Here is a 19,121-nt window from a genome sequence, read left to right as displayed (position 1 = left end):
TGCTGCCAAAGTAAATATTTAAGCCCCTCGGCCTCTCAGTTCTGAGCCAGGCGCCTCGATTCAGGAGATGGGACTAAGAGATGTGGCTTTATTTTAGAGCGTCTGAGTTCCCTTCCCTTTTTAAGTTCTGGTTACTTGGCTAGCAAACAAAAAGATGAGAAGCAAAAGCTGCTTTTGTCCGCTTTGCAAGTTTAAAAAGCTTGGGCTGCGCATGAACAGGAAGGTGGTGGTAAAATTCGAAAAAGGTTGGACCAGGTTGGACCACTGCAGACCAAGGGTGAGATTTTGGGGATGCTGCCCTATGTAAAAGGGTTTTTTTTAAAAAAGCACCCTCTTAAAGTCCCCCCGAAAAAAGATCACACATCCAGCAGGGAAGTCTTGGCCAATCATTTCTTTGCTGCTGCTCCCAGACTTTGGAACTCCCTCCCACTGGAGGCCCGCCTGGCCCCATTTTTGCTGTCTTTCCACAAGCAGGCAAAGACCTTTCTCTTCAGACAAGTTTCCCCTCGGTGACTGGGCACCCAAGTGGGGTTCTTAAATGGGATGGTTTGTTTTTGTTTTAAAATCTGTTTCAGTGATATTTATAAAGCAACCCATCTCTGAAGAATAAGGAATGAATATTTTACAGGCCTTGGACACTGAGTTCTACAGCTGTAGAATTACATACCGGTTTCTCGAGCTACAGAACTCATGAGATCAGAAGCAATAAAAACCTGATCACCCGAGGCAAACTTACAGGCTGCTTTTCCTGCTTCCCCCCACTTTTCAAGCCAAACCAGAGGATTCTGTATCCCTGTCTATCTTGAGCCCCTTTTTAATTATCTGGCAAATAGATGAACTTTATAATGCAACAAGATATACAGCACAGAGGGTGTTCATATTCCATGTAAAGTGGCAAGAAACATGCCTGCTTTTAACGCTCCCTGTATTTTCTTCCTACAATGAGACTTTTACAGACTTTTAACAAACATTTCCACGCTATGCTCTCACAAAGTAAATGCACTGCCTTCCAGCAATGTGGTTCGGATAGAGCTTTTGTTATTTTTTTTCTCTTTCCAATGATCATTCAACAAAATAAAGTAAGCTAGGGTGTGTGTGAGAAAATTGGTCCTGTGACAATCAGACATCTTTTCAACAGCTAAGGAATTCCTTCGTCTAACAATGGGCTCTCTGTCATCTCTAAGTCATCCTTCAGATGGAAAGTCAGTAATTTCTAGGGAATGGAACTAAAGTTAAACCCTTTGCACCAAAGGACTCATTCTCCAAGTTTTCAAGACAATGCCATGACACAACTGATGAGCAAAACATAAACAGCAGAAGAACCTAACCACAGAGAGTGTTAAAATCCAGTTCACACACTAATGAACTCTACCAGCTACAAGGACCGGGGATCACTACACACAAAAGACCAGCTAATGACACCCATCAATCACAGTGACAGATAATCTCTCCTTCTTATCACAACAATACACCCAAAACAAGACACACTAATCACCCATCTCCTGAAAAAGGACAAAAGCTGATCTCACAGCCATAAATAATCAACTCCCAAACAAACTGCACCAGAGCAGAGTTCCGACTCCTGTCCTCTGAAGATGCCGGCCACAGAGACTGGCGAAACGTTAGGAAGAACAACCTTCAGAACATGGCCAAAGAGCCCGAAAAACCCACAACAGCCATTAGATCCTGGCCGTGAAAGCCTTCGTGAATAGACAGATTTAAAGTCTGAATGCTTATTTCTGCTCTGCCCCACAGAAGATGAGAGTCGTAAGCAGCCATTTTGGCAACCCAGGGCAACATCTTCACAAGATACCAAGGTGGTTCCTTTTCTACCACCAACGCGCATTTTCCGTGAGATCCAGATCATTCGGTTGTCCAGTTGCAGAACAGGGAATGACATCGTAACAAGGTTATAATGTAAAGCACTAAGCAATTAGCTGGCAGATTTACCCCTCTGTCTTAAAAGCATTTTTATGGCTTAATCAATCTCAAGCAATTTATAAACAAGGGCCGGTTTTTTACGATGAACCATCCATCTCCTGGATTTGTTTCCCTTCTAGAACAGGGACTGCATGCGCACAAAAAGATCTGGGGTTTTATCAATTAAAAATGGAATAAAATTAACTATAAAGGTTTTTTTCCAATTTTTCACAAGAAGAATCCGGGGGGGGGGGAATGAGTTATGTTATACCATCGTCTTCTTAGAACTGCAGTAGGCTCAGTGGGAGAATTCGAACTCCCAACCTATGGCTCTGCAGCCAGTTGCTTAAATCACCGAACTAGCCAGCAGTTAATGAGTTACATCCAGGTGTTCTGCAATAATGTGGTTTTAAATGCAAGTTTGAACTGCTTTCTGGGTATGCCTGAATTTCCTAGGGATGTATTACTAATAAGGCTTGAGAGAGACCTGAAATACTGGCTCAGTTTTGGACATCTAAGAAATCTTACGATTTGAAGATAATAGCAACCCTTCTATGCATCATAATGCTGTGCCATATTCATCTTCATAGATTGTCCAGGCCAAGTGTCGTTTGAAAAGGGTGGTGATTTTTTCCCCATCCCTAGCCATTCTTATAGCCTGGTAATAGTTACGATTATTCTTATTTATTCATCTTTATGCTTCTTTTTATGTCCCAGGCGATTAGGGCAGTGTACGAGAAGCAGAAAAAAGGGGGGTCAAATAGTGTAAGACACCCACAAAACATCTAAATTAACAAAACAAAAAAGCCAGAGACGTAGGAAAGGAACCAAACATTTCAAAAGTGCAGAGATTTAAAATATCCAGCAAATAGTGATAACATTGGTGTCAGTCAAGCTTCTAAAAGCAGAGCGAAGGAAGGAAGGAAGGAAGGAAGGAAGGAAGGAAGGAAGGAAGGAAGGAAGGAAGGAAGAGAGAAAGAGAGAAAGAGAGAAAGAAAGAAAGAAAGAAAGAAAGAAAGAAAGAAAGAAAGAAAGAAAGAAAGAAAGAAAGAAAGAAAGAAAGAAAGAGAGAAAGAGAGAAAGAGAGAGAGAAAGAGAGAGAGAAAGAAAGAAAGAAAGAAAGAAAGAAAGAAAGAAAGAAAGAAAGAAAGAAAGAAAGAAAGAAAGAAAGAAAGAAAGAAAGAAAGAAAGAAAGAAAGAAAGAAAGAAAGAAAGAACTTGCCAGTCAGGCTTCTAAAAGCAAAGTGAATAAATAAAATAAAATACATACATACCATGTGAGGCCACCAAGCAGATTATCTGTTTTGTTTCCTGAACAAACCTCTTATGATAAAGTAACATCCCCTATTATATTATGTCAAATCTGGAGGCTCAACACACCCTACCTTTCTGTAGTTATCATTCTATTTGGCTTTTCTGTTTCACACAGCCCTACCAAAAGCGATGGCCACACCATACAATCTTGCGGTAGGACAGGAGTCCTTGCCACTTCAGGGGACCAGATTTTACCTTTGAGTTGGGTGCCCTGTCTCCTTTGACCAAATGGTTGCCTCTAAACTATTCTCACAAGTTTTAGAACCGCCAAGGCTTGGGCCATTTCCAAAGACTTTTGCTTCATTTTGGAACAATCCTTATTATCCAAAACAACCCACTTTGAATCCAGGTTCAAATTTAAGTTCAATACACCCTCCAAGTGGTTATTGCTGCTGTTATTTAAAGTTCTGAAATCTCCAGCTTTCGTGTGTTTATTAAATGGACACGAAAGCGCCAGTTCCAGCTGTCAAAAGAAAATGTAACAGCTTTATTATATTACATTGCATGAACTATTTCTAATCCCAGGGGCATCTCCACTGCAAGAGTATGAAGTCCTTCGCTGGAGCACCTTTCCAATTACTCATCTGTCAGCCAAGCACCTGCCAATCAACAGGCAGACAATAAACAAGAGTGCGTGTTTATTAGGGTTGGAAAACTTCCAGGGGCCTGTTCATTTGCATGCCCACAAACACAAGAATAATTTCAGACTTCATGGGCAAAGGGAATAGATTCAAGTCTAAAGTGGAAGAAAATATGTGAAACAGTCCAGTTCCGTTACTGTGGTTGCACCCCCCCCAAAAAAATCAAGCAGCAGCAGTTGGGGGACCCAAGGATTAAGATGAGTGATGAAAACAAGCCTCCTGCTTTTGTGTGAACCATGCATAAGGATACTTATTATGTGCCTCCAAACCCACTCCAGAACATCCTTCAAGACCCCAGATCAGATTTAAGGGAGATTTCGTTGCAACCAAATGCTCACCACCGCACAAGACAGTCAATGCCTATACTTCCGACTTGACAGGAAAAGAGACACAGAAGCTTCTTTCTGGAATGGTCACCGTTTTCAATGTATGGTTGAATTTATATATTTATTGACTAGAGATGGAAAAGACCCTAATGTTGGGAAAGTGTGAAGGCAAGAGGAGAAGGGGACGACAGAGGATGAGATGGATGGACAGGGTCATTGAAGCGACCAACATGAATTTGACCCGACTCTGAGAGGCAGTGGAAGACAGGAGGGGGTCACGAAGAGTCGGACGCGACTTAACGACTAAACAACAACAAGAGATGGGCATGTATCAGTTTGTCCCAGTATAGGTGCTTCTGCTACCCACCCCATCTCCTCTGGCTCAGACAGCCAATCACCAGCTGCAGCTTGCTTGCTTTTCCCACCTCCTCGGCTCATCTCCCAGTCACGAGCAAGAGCACAAGAGTTCTCTGCCCCGCCCTTTTCTCTGAGTGGCAGATCAGCCAAGTGGGCGGGGCACAGAGTGCCTGAGCTGTTGCCAAGACTGGAAGATCTGCTGGGGAGGTGCCAGAAGCGACCACGCTGGGCCTGGTGATTGGTTGATTGAGCCAAAGGTGGTCGGGGAGGGGAGCAGAAGCACGTGTGCTGCCACCTTTACGAACTGGGACGAACCGGTTCGTGCCCATCTCTAGTACTGACAGAATGAATCCGTCTGTCCACTTTCTTCCATATCAATGAATGAATGCCATGTCGGGAAAAAAAATGAGGCATGATCTTTTAAGAAACCTGGCGTCCTCCCAGTACTGGGATGGCCTAGATGCCACTAACGAAAGAGCCTACGACAGAATTTAATGTATCTCCAAATGGAATGTATTGCATGGAAACCTTCCCCTCGAAACACAGGAAGCCTCTGCCCCTCATTCAACACACAAACACACCGCCTGTCATAATGTCAGCCATTTTACAAGACCCCAAAGGGTTCCACTAGATCAGTGGTCCCCAACCTTGGGCTTCCAGATGTTCTTGGACTACAACTCCCAGAAGCCCTCACCACCACCTCTGCTGGCCAGGATTTCTGGGAGTTGAAGTCCAAGAACATCTGGAGGCCCAAGGTTGGAGACCGCTGCAGTAGATGATGATTTCATTATGTTTTTTGCAGAGGTGCTCCCCCAAGGGGTGAAAAATATCTGTTTGCCATGGCATGAGACTTTCAACACCTATGTATGCTTTGTTTCCTGACCCGTCACTAGAAGGTAAACACAAGATGAGTTTGGACATCTGAATGCTGAGGTACAGTATGTATCCTTGAATAAATCCCATTGTTGGGGGGGGGAACTTCCCTTCTGGAAGAGCCATGTAGCATGCCCACCACCATACAGGCTGTTCCTTTGCCTACCAGCCACCACAGAAGTCAAAGTCCAGACCCCAACCTCGACAGCCAGATGCTCCGACACAAGTGACCATTTTTCCCCAGGTCTCAACAAGAAAACTGACCATGCAGTGGCCATCACAGGACGGGGGCACCTACACACGGTGAAACCATCCGCTTCCCCTCTACAGCCTCATCTCTAGAAACAATCCGACATACAGTGGCCTGTTCCTCAGCAAATAATAGAGTTCAGCTCCTCAATAATAAAAATAAAAAGCCTTTTGAGACAGCCTGAGGGAGTTTTCCAATATATACAAGCGCAAATTAAGATAAAGCTGTATGTATAGATTAAGACGTGGATAAGCTGATACAGATTCCAATAGAGAGATATACAGCCGGGCTGCAGAGCCTCCGGGCCATTATGTGTTGAATGAACTATGTTCCGTGCAGCAGCTGTACGCAAGGTTCCTGCATTTCAGCACCTAATAAGAACAAATGTATATTCACACAGTTCACTGATTTAACAGCTCTTAGTGTTTTTGATGAATAGCCCATTATATTTTCAATTCCTAGACTTTTATGGGCGGTGGCGGGATGTGTGTGCGAGAGAGACAGCGAAAAGAAAAGTGTGCCACTGATGTATCGGGCAGCTGAGTTTTGCTTTTGCTGCTGGGCCAAGTGGCAGGACATCAAAGCCAAGAAAGGATCTCAAACCTGTAGCCAAGGGGGAATAAATTTTCTTTGCAAATGATGCGGGATTTATGGGTCTGAATTAACAAAGTGATACAGAGCTGAAGCACGAAAGATGGAAAGCGAATGTATAAGCGTAGAAAACCCATCAATCACAATTATGTGCTGTCAAGTTGATTCCAATTTATGGCAACCCTCCCCAGGGTTTTCTGGTATAAAGTACAGTGGTGCCTCGCTTAACGGGCGCCCCATTTAACAACGAAATCGCATAGCAATTAACTTTTTGCGATCGCTTTTGAGATCGCATTGCGATGTTTTAAATGGGGTAAAATCGCTTTGCGATTATCGGTACCATTTTGCTTACCGATCATCACAAAGCGATGATTTTTTAACAGCTGATCAGCGGTTCCAAAATGGCCGCCAGGTTAAAAAAATGGCCACCCGCTGTTTTCTGGGATGGATTCCTCGCTTGCCAGGCAGCGAAAATGGCTGCCATATGGAGGATTTTCACTTAAAGGTGAGTCTGAAGCCCATAGGAATGCATTGAAGGCGTTTCAATGCATTCCTATGGGCTTTTTAATATCACATAGCGACGAAATCTCTTTGCAGCGATTTTTGCTGCACTGATTATCGTCACTATGCGAGGCACCACTGTACTCTGAAGTGGTTGACCAGCGGCCACACAGGTGGCAGGGCATGTAAACCCATCAGCCACACACACTTCAGGGGGTCTCCACTGAGCCCCACCCACCCAGGAGGATTTGAATTCCAAACCCCTGGCTCTAATATCAGCTGTGAGTCCTGATGGCAATTTTTAGAGTATATATTTTAATTGCATTTTAATTGTTTTGTCTTCTTGTTGTATTTTAAATATTTTAAGCCACCCAGAGACCTTTGAGTAGTGTGGGCGGCATATAAGTTAGAGAGAGAGAGAGATGATAGATAGATAGATAGATAGATAGATAGATAGATAGATAGATAGATAGATAGATAGATAGATAGATAGATAGATAGATAGATAGATAGACAGACAGACAGACAGACAGACAGACAGACAGACAGACAGACAGACAGACAGACAGACAGACAGACAGACAATCTGCTTTCTTGCCATTTCAGTGCCTATAGTTATTCCTGAATGTGGAAGTTGGGGGGCTCATCACGACAGACACTAGCAATTGACTCACCCCAAGAGAGTTCAAAAAATGCAGATTACTTGATTCGCCTGTATAAACAAATGAGCAGGGTTTCTGTAAGGCTAATGGCTCCTGACTGGCTATTTGACAAACTGCTACCGACAGTGTATTTTGCATTCTAGGTAGAATATTCACAGACCCATACCCTTTTAACTGTGATGATTGTAAGCTAAGCTCAGAAGGAACAGCGACATGAAAGAAGGGGTAGATGATGTCACCCTCCCTGCTTCTAGAAAGCCCTCACTCCACTCCATCATTGGCTATGGGGCTAAGAAACCAAAGCAAAGTGTATAGACCACGCTATAGCATTTGCCACCCTACAGCACGTAAAGCACTCTCTGGGTGGTTTGCAATTTAATTGTGCAGGTTAAACATTGCAACCCCACCCATTTACCAACCTTGGAAGACTGGCAGGCTGAATGAACCTTGAGCGGGCTACCTGGAATTGAACCCAGGGGAGGAGCAGAGTTTTGGCTGCAGTACTGCAGTTCAGCCACTGTCCCACAAGGCTCAGTGGCCTGAACCATGCAGGCCACTCCCTGCCTATACAATGCAGAGATGGGATCTATCTCCTTTCTATCCAGATGTGCGATCCAGATTCTTTTAATCTAACAAAATCTGGCTAGAGCTCAGAAAAAATAGCTAGAATCTTTACGCCACCATTAGCAATAAAAGTAACACTTTCAAGCTTGGATGTCAATTTTATTGTGAAGCTGACTATCCCCATCTCCAAAGGCAGGTTGGGACACCTCTCCCCTAAAAGTTTAAAGAAGCCCCCCCCCCCATGGTCACCATGGCCCACCCCACCCCACCTGACTACTAGTCCCTTCTTCAAATCCATAGGAGTGCTCCAAACAATGTTTTTCCCTAACCCAGCTTGATTTTATTAGTGCCCCCTGTTTCGGGCGACATATGGAGCCTCCAGTGATATTAGCTTCCTGCCACACTCCGGTTTTGCGCCAGACTGCTTACCATTCAGAATTCGTATCTCCTTCAATTTTATGCTCATTAAGTGACAGGATCTAATCTTCGTTCCAGTCGCTGCCATCCAATAGGCAAACACAAATCTTTCCCAGAGATGATCAAAGTAGCTGTTTTATTTATCTTTATTCTTCCCTTTCTTTCTTGCAACCCTTGGCCGTATTTGCATATTAAAGTGGTTATTAGCAGAAGGAAAGCCATGCATGCAAATTTGACATTCAGATGTCAGTTCCCTCCATAAACAAGGTCAACTATGATGAGGACACATGTTCCGTCTTCAATTAGAGGCCTCTCTTAATGTCTAAATAATGCTAATGCCCAGCATCTGCTATCAGCCTTTTTAACTCTTGGAAAAGGAGCGGAGAGAAATGCCTATCGGTTCCTCGATTTCATTCCAATTTTGCCATTGCTTAACCTAGCAAGAGATTATACTTGCAAGAGGCTACAAACCCTATGGCTGTTTGTCTAAACTGTCTAAACCCTTCCTCCAAGGGCTGAATGGGCAGCTGTGATGTCACGGAATGTTCAATAACATTCTTGCTTCCCAGAGTGAAAGGTGTCAGCAGGAGGGCATTGACAAACAGGGCAGCTTTTATTTTTTTTAACTTTCCAAAAGTTTTCAACAGCCAGAACTACTAAAAAAAAATAAAACAGAGCAAGAAAGGGGGGGGGGCTGTCAGAGGAAGGAAGGAGGCAAGCAAGTCAGGGGTAAAACAGTCTGATCTGAATTAGCTACCCAGACATCTTTGGTCACTAGCCCATATTACACCAGCCCAGAGTATCAGAAATAGGGAGATGAGATGCTCAAGGTCAGCTCCTTTGACTAAAAAGAGTGTGGGACACATGCATCTTCTCACTCTCTCCCTTTCCAGTCAACTACACAGCATCCTTTTCCAGGACTGAGAATATGCATACCATGTACATCTAGACCACTGGTTCTTAACCTTGGGTTACTCAGGAGTTTTGGACTGCAACTCCCAGAAGCCTTCACCACCAGCTGTCCTAACTGGGGTTTCTGGGAGTTGCAGTTTAAAAGCATCCGAGTAACAAAGGTTAAGAACCAGTGATCTAGACCACAATTACAGCCGTCTAATTCCCCTTTAACTGCCTGTGGAATCCTGGGGGTTGTAGTTTAGTGGGAGACGGGGGGTTTCTCTGTGTTATAATCCTCTGTACCTCAGGAGAGACTTCGAAGTACAAACTAGAGGTCCCAAGATTCCACGGATGGAAATAAACTGAGATAACTGTAGAATCACAGAAATGGGTAAGGATTGCAAAGGTCATGGAATCCAGCTTCTCGCCACTGCAGGAAATCCACCGCTAAAGCAGACCTGATAGGCAGCCGTCCAGCCTCTGCTTAAAAATCTATGGCAAAAGAGTGTCCACCACCCTCTGAGACCACTCCCTCCTGTTGGGAAGTTCTGCCTGATGTTTAGTCAAAATCTCCTTTCTTGTAACTTGAATCCATTACTTCTGGCCCCATCATCTTGAGCTGCAAAAAAAAACAGACTTGCTCCACATTATAACCCTTGAGATACTTCTGGATGGCCATCATATTGCCTTTCGGTCTTCTCTTCTCCAAGGACAACACGCAAGGTTCCCTCAACCTTTTTTCCTAGGGCTTGGTTTCCAAACCTCTTACTATTCTGTAGTTGCTCTCCTCTAGACCTGTTTCTTTGAATTGTGGTGCTGGAGGAGACTGCAAAGAGAACAAACCTATCCATTCTGAAGGAAATCAACCCTGAGTGCTCACTGGAAGGACAAATCCTGAAGCCGAGGCTCCAATACTTTGGCCATTTCATGAGAACAGAAGACTCCTTGGAAAAGACACTGATGTTGGGAAAGTGTTAGGACAAGAGGAGAAGGCGACAACAGAGGATGAGATGGTTGGACAGTGTCATCGAAGCCACCAGCATGAATTTGACCAAGTGGAAGACAGGAGGGCCTGGCATGGTCCGTGGGGTCACGAAGAGTTGGACATGATATTTGCGAAGGCTTTCATGGCCAGGATCTAATGGTTGTTGTGGGTTTTTCGGGCTCTTTGGCTGTGTTCTGAAGGTTGTTCTTCCTAACGTTTCACCAGTCTCTGTGGCCGGCATCTTCAGAGGACAGCTCTGAGCACAGAGTGCTGTCCTCTGAAGATGCCAGCCACAGAAACTGGCGAAACATTAGGAAGAACAACCTTCAGAACACGGGCTAAGAGCCCGAAAAACCCACAACAACCAGTTGGACATGACTTGACTAAACAACAACAGACCTGTTTCAGCTTCTCAACATCCTTCTTAAACTGTGGTGCCCAAAACTGGGCACAGCACTCTAGGTGAGGTCCGATGAAAGTAGAATACAGTGGTGCCTCGCATAGCGAGGTTAATCCATTCCGGATTAACCTTCACTATGCTGAAGCATCGCTGAACGGGGCAGCGATTTCCATTGGAACGCATTAAACATCGTTTAATGCGTTCCAAATAGGCCAAATACTCACCGTTCAGCGAAGCTTCAGGATGGCCGGCAGCCATTTTCGCGCCCTCGCCCCGCTTAACGAGGGCGCGAAAACGCTGCGCGCGGCCATTTTGGGCCATTTCCCGGCTTCCGGCGGCCATTTTGGCCGCCGAACAGCTGATCGTCGGGGTTCGTTTTGCGAAGATCGGTAAGCGAAACGCTTACCGGTCTTCGCAAAGCGAATTTTTCCCCATTAAAAAAACATTCAGCGATCGCATTAGCGATCCGAAAAAATGGATCACTATGCGATTTCATCGTTATACGGTGCGCTCGTTAAGCGAGGCACCACTGTAGATTTTTATTACCTCCCTATACGTTTGTTGCTAAACCCTAGAATAGCATGCTTCCAAACCAGCTTTCCCTTATTCCTAGATCCATTCTTCTGAGTTTTCCTGCCAAAGTACAATGTATAGGGTAGATGCACACACCATAACACAAAAAAATAATAATTTTGGGTAGAATGAATATTTCACCTCCTACTTGTAAGAAACCCCCAATGCAATAAGGGGAAATACAAATTTCTCTGTTTCTAAGATATCAGCTGCCAATCCGAAAGAGCTCTTCTTTCACCCACTCTTGCCAGGAACGTAAATGAAAGATGACGTGGTTCTCTCAGAAGCTTTAGTGTACCTCGCATGTTTGAGGCACTCGTCTGCCGGAGCCCTGGTGACAGTTTTAGCATCTGATCTCCCAGTATATTTTTGCCGGCAGACACTTCTTCATATAGTCGGTATCTTTCCTATTACATAACCAGGGGAGAAAGGGAGCTGGCTGACATCTCCCTTTTCATGCCTCTCGAGTGTCAGACAAATCAAGTGCTAGTGTCGTGCAGCGCCAAGAAAAACACCAAGGGGATTGAAAGACAAGGGTTTAAAGCTTTTTGCCAACTTCTGAGGTTCTAGTGGCATGTGGTGTTTTGAGAGGATGGACAGGTTTCTTGCTAGATAATATTTCTTCACCTTAATCAATCTATTTTCATAGCAGTTTTTTCTCTCTTTTTTAATTTGTGTGTGTGTGTCCAGGTAGGCACTACTTGAGGCAAAAAAAGCAAATCTCTTTCTTTCTTTCTTTCTTTCTTTCTTTCTTTCTTTCTCTCTCACACACACACACACACCCCAGGTCAAGGTACACAATACCCAAGTCATATTATTCTGTCTCCTGAGAAAGAAAATCTGTCATGTGCCTCCCCCACTACCTCTTTAGCAGGAGAGATACAATGAGTAAATATCTGACAACTTTTGCAAGACTTGGTTCCAGAATATAGAGGCTCCTTTCTTGAGGCAGCTGTGGAGAAACTGGATTATTTTGGTGCCCTAGATTTTTCTATTTTTAAAAATAACAGCTTGCGTGGCAAGTAGGGGGGAAGATGTCCTCTCTGATTTCTCCCATCTTCAGCTCTGTTTCCTCTTCTATATAACTGAAGGAAACTAGTGATATTTTGAGTTTGTCATTGAAAAAAACTCATTGCCACATACAAGCTGGTGCTGCGATTGTTCAGTTCAAACAGAGGGAATGAGGGAAACAAAGATACAGTGGTGCCCCGCTAGACAATGACCTCGCAAAACAACAAATTTGCATGACGATAAGTTTTTGCGATCGCCATTGAGCTTTGCAAAACAGTGGTTCCTATGGGCAATTTTCGATGGACTGGCACCACGCTTTTAGTTGTGTTTTTTGTTTGCAATTTCTGTGCTCTGATCTGTTTTTACTCTATTTTGGTTATGTTGGTCAGCTGCCCTGAGTAGCATTCTTTCGGCAGAAAGCTGGGATGGAGTCATATATGCAAATAATAGCAATCACAGTATCATTCTCCTCATTAAGGAGAAAACTAACCTACCTCATGTCACATATAGTTCCTATATACAGGGGATTCCTCACTTTGAGAAAGCCTCTCTGCATGTTTTCTTTCACTTCCAATTTGAAGAGGAAACAGCCCAGAAACAGCATCCCCACATGACTGGCTCATTGGGTGGACGACCTAAGAGGTGGATGTGAAAGAGTAGCAGTTATAACGCTAAGATTTGCCCGTTGCAGGCCCAGCATCAATGTCCGGCAACCCCAAACAACTGCCGGGATGTTTGACTGGAGCTCCCACAATGGACATTCAAGTCTACAAGCTGCCATGTTGAATTTCCCACAATGCCTCTGGGGCAGCATCACAGCAGACATTGTTGAGAACATCAAAGGAGCCACCTGGATGCTCTGTTAGCTGTCAATCCACCGATGTAGGAGACATTCAGAGATGACGATGTTCATGGACCACACAACCTCGGAAATGCCCAGGCAGCATTAATATTTATTTAAAATATGTTAACCCAGCCTTACTCCTTAAAAAGTAGGTGCAGCACTTTTGTGATCTCTGGATAGAAGCTCTCAAAAGCCCACCCCCCTCAGTAGCTGGCCCTAAACCCTCGCAATTCAAGTAAAATTTGAACCCCAGCACCTATGACTTCAATCTCATCAAGAAGAACAAAAGGTTTTTTCATGAGATTAAAATCTCTTGCTCGCCGTTCACTATAATTCCGGTGATTTCGCCCTTACTAAAAATCTGCCGGCACAAAAGGAGCCATTAACAACATTTCTATCTCTGCCTCACAATCTACTTTTTTATTACATTTATCACAGGTAATGAAGGAACCCAGTCAGTCACAGAGCAGAAAATGTGTTCATTCAATCCAGTTCTCTCACACACAATACGAACAGCCTATGGCTCCGACGGGTGCTTTATTTTTGCCTGCCAGGTGTTGTACGCGACGCACCTCCTCGACAATGGCTCCCACACAATTACTGTTTTGATTTGATGCGGCATTAGCTCCCCGCTTAAGATAGCTTATGTTTTCTAATTTGCAATTAAATAAAGTGATGTCTCTCTCTCTCTCTTTTTTAAAGACCGTTGATGTTTCCTTGGACTCCAGTGGCAGCTTGAGAGAGCGAACTTTTTATCTGACTTCATAAAGACCCATTTTCCTCGCAAATTTTGAAGTATGCCATACTTTACGTTTGTCTAAGAAAGCTCTAACCTCCCAGAAAGCATAAAACGTCAACTCCAACTTCAGTCTATTTGAAAGTGGTCTCAGGGAGAACAGCAAGGTAGCAAAAATAAGGAGATGAGCCGATATTGTGGAGTTGATAAGAAGGGATGGTGATAATGACTTCTATTTCTATAGCCCTCTTCATCATGGAGCATTCAAAAGTGCTCGACTGATTTGAAGGAGCCGTTCATCGGTTCCATTCCACTCACATCCGACTACCTCAGAGACAAGAAGGCAGAGCTATTTAAGAGAAGACACAGCTAGGGCTTTTTCAGATATGTCTCAATGCCCTGACAGTAAATTTGGTCAAACAAGCCTTTCTGAAGTAGATTTTGTTGAGACCGACAGTAGGGTAGATAAAGGAACCTCCTTGGTAAATATTAGTGTTTACGGGAGGACACTAGAAATATACAGATATATTTTTCATCATCGGAGACATGCATTGGAGTAAAATGCTTTACCGTGGGAAATCTGTTTCTTCCTCTTATCCATCCAGGCATATAGACCTCTCCGTCTACCAATTGCAAAACAAAAGCCAGCTAATTTGTCAAATGCAGGTTGAAGCAGACCTCTTTTAAACCAAACCAGAAGTCTTTTCATCTTAAGGGATCTCCGATTCTAATGGCGTGTGAACTGTGTCATCTAGTTTGGCCCTTACTCGCATGATATTCCGAAGCAGATGGAGGCCAGGGGCGGTGGTCATAAGATTGCACCAGATATATTCCCTAGGTTTGGTTTTCAGACCAAAGTTGGTGCATACCATTTGCTGATTTTATTCCCCTTTAGTACCAACCACTTTGAACAAATATCAGTTTTATCCTCCACTAGCTACCGTTTCTGTTTCCTTTTTAGATGTCAGGTGCAATTGTTCCCAAACTGGGGTCCACAGATGTTCTTGGACTACAATGCCCAGAAATCCTGGCCAGCACAGCTAGTAGTGAAGGCATTGGGGGAGTTTTATTTATTTATATTTTTATCCCACCCAGTTAATAGCATTGCCACTACTCTGGGTAGCAAACAAATCATAACACAGTACAAACAACCCCAACAACATCCACATAATTGGTAAACAAGAAGCAAAACAACTAGCAAAAAAAAGATTGTGAAATATTAGAAATATGAAATACAATGAAGGTAGCAAAAAGAGGTGAGGTACATAACAAAGGAGGGTGAAAGCCCCATCATCTGCAAAATTACTCGGGGGTAAGGCCATAAAAGACTTGTGAAAAGAGCCAGGTTTGAACTTGTTTCCTGAAACCAAGGAGGGATGGGGGTTTGTCATACCTCAGGTGGGAGCAAGTTCCAAAGTGATGGCGTGACCACTGAGAAGACCCCGTTTCGAGTGGCAGATTTTCAGGTCCCCCTCAGGGTCGCCACCCACAGCATCCCAGTGTATAAGGTACAGGTGGGATGGGCAGATGCTTGGAGTTGTAGGCCAAGAACATCTGAGGAGACCAAGCATTACTGCACTGGTGTAAACTCCTATACACACATCATTGTGCAAATGCACTGTGGAACCATCCCCTCCTTTCCGGCGCTAATAACATCCGCCAGACAGCGCACAGATTCCATGTTTGACGAGCTGCATCCTCAGGTGGATCGCTAACTCTCGTCTCTCGTGAGCTCTCGTTTCTTCTCAGCCTGGTCCCCTGCCATAACAGCCAGCAAACTCTTTGGCCCCTTTTGCGCTCGCCCCGGATGCAGCTCTTAAACTTTCGGGAGAGCAGGCGAGAAACACTCGTGGCAAAACTGCAGTTTGCAAGATTAACGGGGACTCCCCTGATCCTGCCTTTCTTTGTCAGTCGCTTGTGTTGTTGTAAAGCTTCCCCAGGAGGGCCACAGGCCAGACAAGCTACCTGAAGCGAGGTTTAGCCTCAAACGCTGCTTCTCCCCAGGTCAAGTTTCTCTCATATTCATAATCCCCCAGGGATTAACGCCCTCCACTTTGCTAGAGTGACACTTCAGCTTCCCAAATCGCCTGGTTTCCTACTATTTAAATACTTCAAATGCGAAGAGGCTACTCCTGGGGGACATTTAACAGGAGGCTTAACAAGGCTCGAGAAAAGAAAATTATGTTTCACATTGGGGGAGTCTGAGAAGAGCTCTTTTGCTGACACTTCCTTTTTAGATAATCACCTACTAGTGGTGTCGTGGATAGAGTGATGGGCTAGGACTTTGGAGAGCAGGGTTCGAATCCTCCCTCAGCTGTGGAAACTCACTAGGGGAGAGGGACGCGTAAAACCACTTCTTAAATATCTCATTTATCTTGAAAGCCCTATCAGGATGACTCCAAGTTCGTTCTTTTTTATTATTATTAATTTTAAAACAGAAACAATTACAACAAAAATAGAAATAATAGTGCTGTTTTAGACTACATTCTAACGTGCACCCCATACCCACGGGACCCCATTGAACAATTTTTATTACAGATTTCCTTTCCAAAATTGTATAGACTGCTGTTTAGAGGCTTTCCCCCTTTCCTTTCACTAATACCAATTCAACAAATCTACCCCAAATAGCATGAAAAATATTAAAAATATGGAACGCTTCACTAATTTGTGTGTCATCCTTGCGCAAGGGCCATGCTAATCTTCTCTGTGTCGTTTCAATTTTAGTATATGTGCGCCAAAGCGAGCACTCCAAGTTGGTTCTGACTTGATGGCCTATAACTATGGAAAGCAATTGTGCAAGAAAAAAACTGTGTTTTTTTTTTGCTATCAAAAATGCTGTGCTGAACTGTTATATAGGAAGTAAAAAGCATTATAACCTAAACAGAAATACATCTCGCCATAGAAAGAAAAGTTGTGTCTAGCTGGCCTGTTCCAACTTCTGTCCAGGTGCGAAGTTTTGGCCGGCAGCTTCAAGTCCTTGATCACTTTCCATTACAGTTGTTTATTTTAAGTCCGAATTTTAGCAGACAACTCATGGAATAAAGAACACTCTCCTGCAGAGCGGGGGTCTGCTGCAATGTTTTGCTATAGCGCTCTACTAAAAAGAACAAGAAATAATACAGCCCAAAAAAAACCAGCCCTCTCACTTTGTTTCCAAGAGAACATTGAGATGTTTACCGGCCTACCGTGGCTATACTCTGATTACATTTATCATTTTCAATAGAGTTTAAGGACGGGGGGGGGGGGGGGGAATAAAATTGCAGCAGCTTTGTGGAGAGCGAATGCTAACAAACAGAAATAATTATTCCATCAGTCATTTCAAAACTGCAGTACTGTTGGGTATAAATTTTACAGCTAGAGTAGCTGTGACATAGAACCATCATAAATAAAAACAGCTCTTCATCCTTCCAGGAGAACACTGGGGATTGAAAAAGAATGAATTCTCAGAAACTGTTGTGAAAACCTTTGTCACACCTAAACTGCTTCTGGGTACCAGAGGTGGCACATATCTGACTGGTAGAGAAGCATCGTACAGACTGGTTCTACTTTGCAGGAAGAGCAGCGGGGAACCAAAATCCCAAACTCTGGCTTTCAAGCTTGATACCTAAACCACTGAGATATCCACATTCTGGCTTTAGTGCAAGGCAAAGCTTGGAAAAGTTCCTTTTTCTAACTACATCTCCCAGAACTGGGATGAGCACCGGTTGCATGGGTTCGCCATTGTTTTTATAGGTAGCTTCTGCTTCACCCCTGGCCCAAATCCCCTGGTGTTCATCTAAGGCTTGCAGAAGTTGCTACACCTAATTGATGAGGGGCCAGGGTGCACCTTGTGTGTGCAATAAGGTGTGTGACCAGGCACTCAACCAACACACCTACTTCTGCCTCATCGGTTAGCTACATGAAGCCCTTCAGCAAACACCAGTAAGGATGCTGGCTTATGCGTTTTCACAGGTAGCTTGATAGATTCATCATAGTTTCATATTGTCTGCACCACACACTGTCGGCAAACGTATGGTCTTTCTTAAAATAGTTCCCCCCCCCCATTCATCCTTAAGAAGGACCCAAGGTGGTTTACTTCAGTAGAAGACAGCATTTAAAAGTTCAAAAGAGTGGGTAGAAAAATATTACCAAAAAAATGTAATAAAGCAGTAAATAAAATCAACACCACAAGCAACAAGGTAAAACAATCCATTTGGAGGGGAAACCTGCCTGAAAAGTCTTTGCCTGCTTGCGGAAAGACAGCAAAGAGGCAACCAGTCTGGCCTCCAGTGGGAGGGAGTTCCAAAGTCTGGGAACCAGTGGCACCGAGGCAAAGACTTCCCCTGATGATCTTAACACCCGGACAGGCTGATCAAGGGAGACCTGATCCTCAAGGTACCTTGGACCCAATACCTGGCATAGGCTTGGGAGGCTGGCTGGCTTCTCAGAGATATCAAAGTGACTAATTCCGGATGCCACAATTGCCCACTTAGTTTGTAAGTGAAGCATCATGGACTGTGCAGCCCTTTATCAAATCCATTCAGCGTTGCTGTCCCTCGACCGCAAGGTTAATAAGTACTTCAGACCAGGCTATTTACTTGTTTGCTATACGACTCCAGGAGCTGAACCATCGCTTTATCAGGTAGATGCACCAGTATCTCCATTTGGGGAACAGAACTGAAAAGAAACAGCCAAATTCTGCTGCCTAGAGAAACCCAGCTGATTCCAGATGTTTGGGATGTCAAAAAAATGTATACAGATAAAGCAAGAGGGACTATAGACCCTCCTGAGAAGTTCACCTTGTTCTATCAAGAACACCTCCTTCTCCTATTGACATCATCTATAAAAGCATAATTATATATATATATATAGGTATGGAAGCTGTGCCTCTTATTAGAAAAGCCAGCCTGTGCAGCCTGGGGCAAGCTGCACAATTCCCAATTGCCACCAGAAGAAGGGAATAGACAGCCACTTCTGGCAAGAGAAATCAGAATTGACTTGACGGACACACAATTATTACTCCTCCTCCTCCTCAGGAGTACATCCACTACTTTCTATGCAACTTACTTCCAAGTAAGGGTCACAACATTGTAACCTAAGTTACTCATACTTCCTTCAGTATCGCCAAAAAAAAAGCAATTCTAGGAACAATGAATTTTAATTAATCAATTGATAAATCAGATTTAAGATAAAATCCGCTTTGTTAACGACTGTCGTTTGCTCACAGTTGCTGATACGTGTCTGAGCTTTTTGAATACAGCCGTGATGACAGGACGGAAAAAA

General features: G+C 43.9%; 1 non-coding gene across 1 annotated transcript; it reads right to left on the bottom strand.

Moving 5' to 3' along the window:
* Positions 1-16,500: 16,500 nt before the first annotated feature.
* On the bottom strand, positions 16,501-16,606 carry LOC140702482 (U6 spliceosomal RNA). The gene has a single exon (XR_012081670.2). It is a non-coding gene; the product is annotated as a U6 spliceosomal RNA (small nuclear RNA).
* Positions 16,607-19,121: the final 2,515 nt, after the last annotated feature.

The sequence above is a fragment of the Pogona vitticeps genome, chromosome 12 (assembly GCF_051106095.1).
Source record: "Pogona vitticeps strain Pit_001003342236 chromosome 12, PviZW2.1, whole genome shotgun sequence".
NCBI classification, from domain to species: Eukaryota; Metazoa; Chordata; class Lepidosauria; order Squamata; family Agamidae; genus Pogona; species Pogona vitticeps.
The sequence above is the reverse complement of the archived record's forward strand: the minus strand, read 5'-3'. Positions and strand labels throughout refer to the sequence as shown.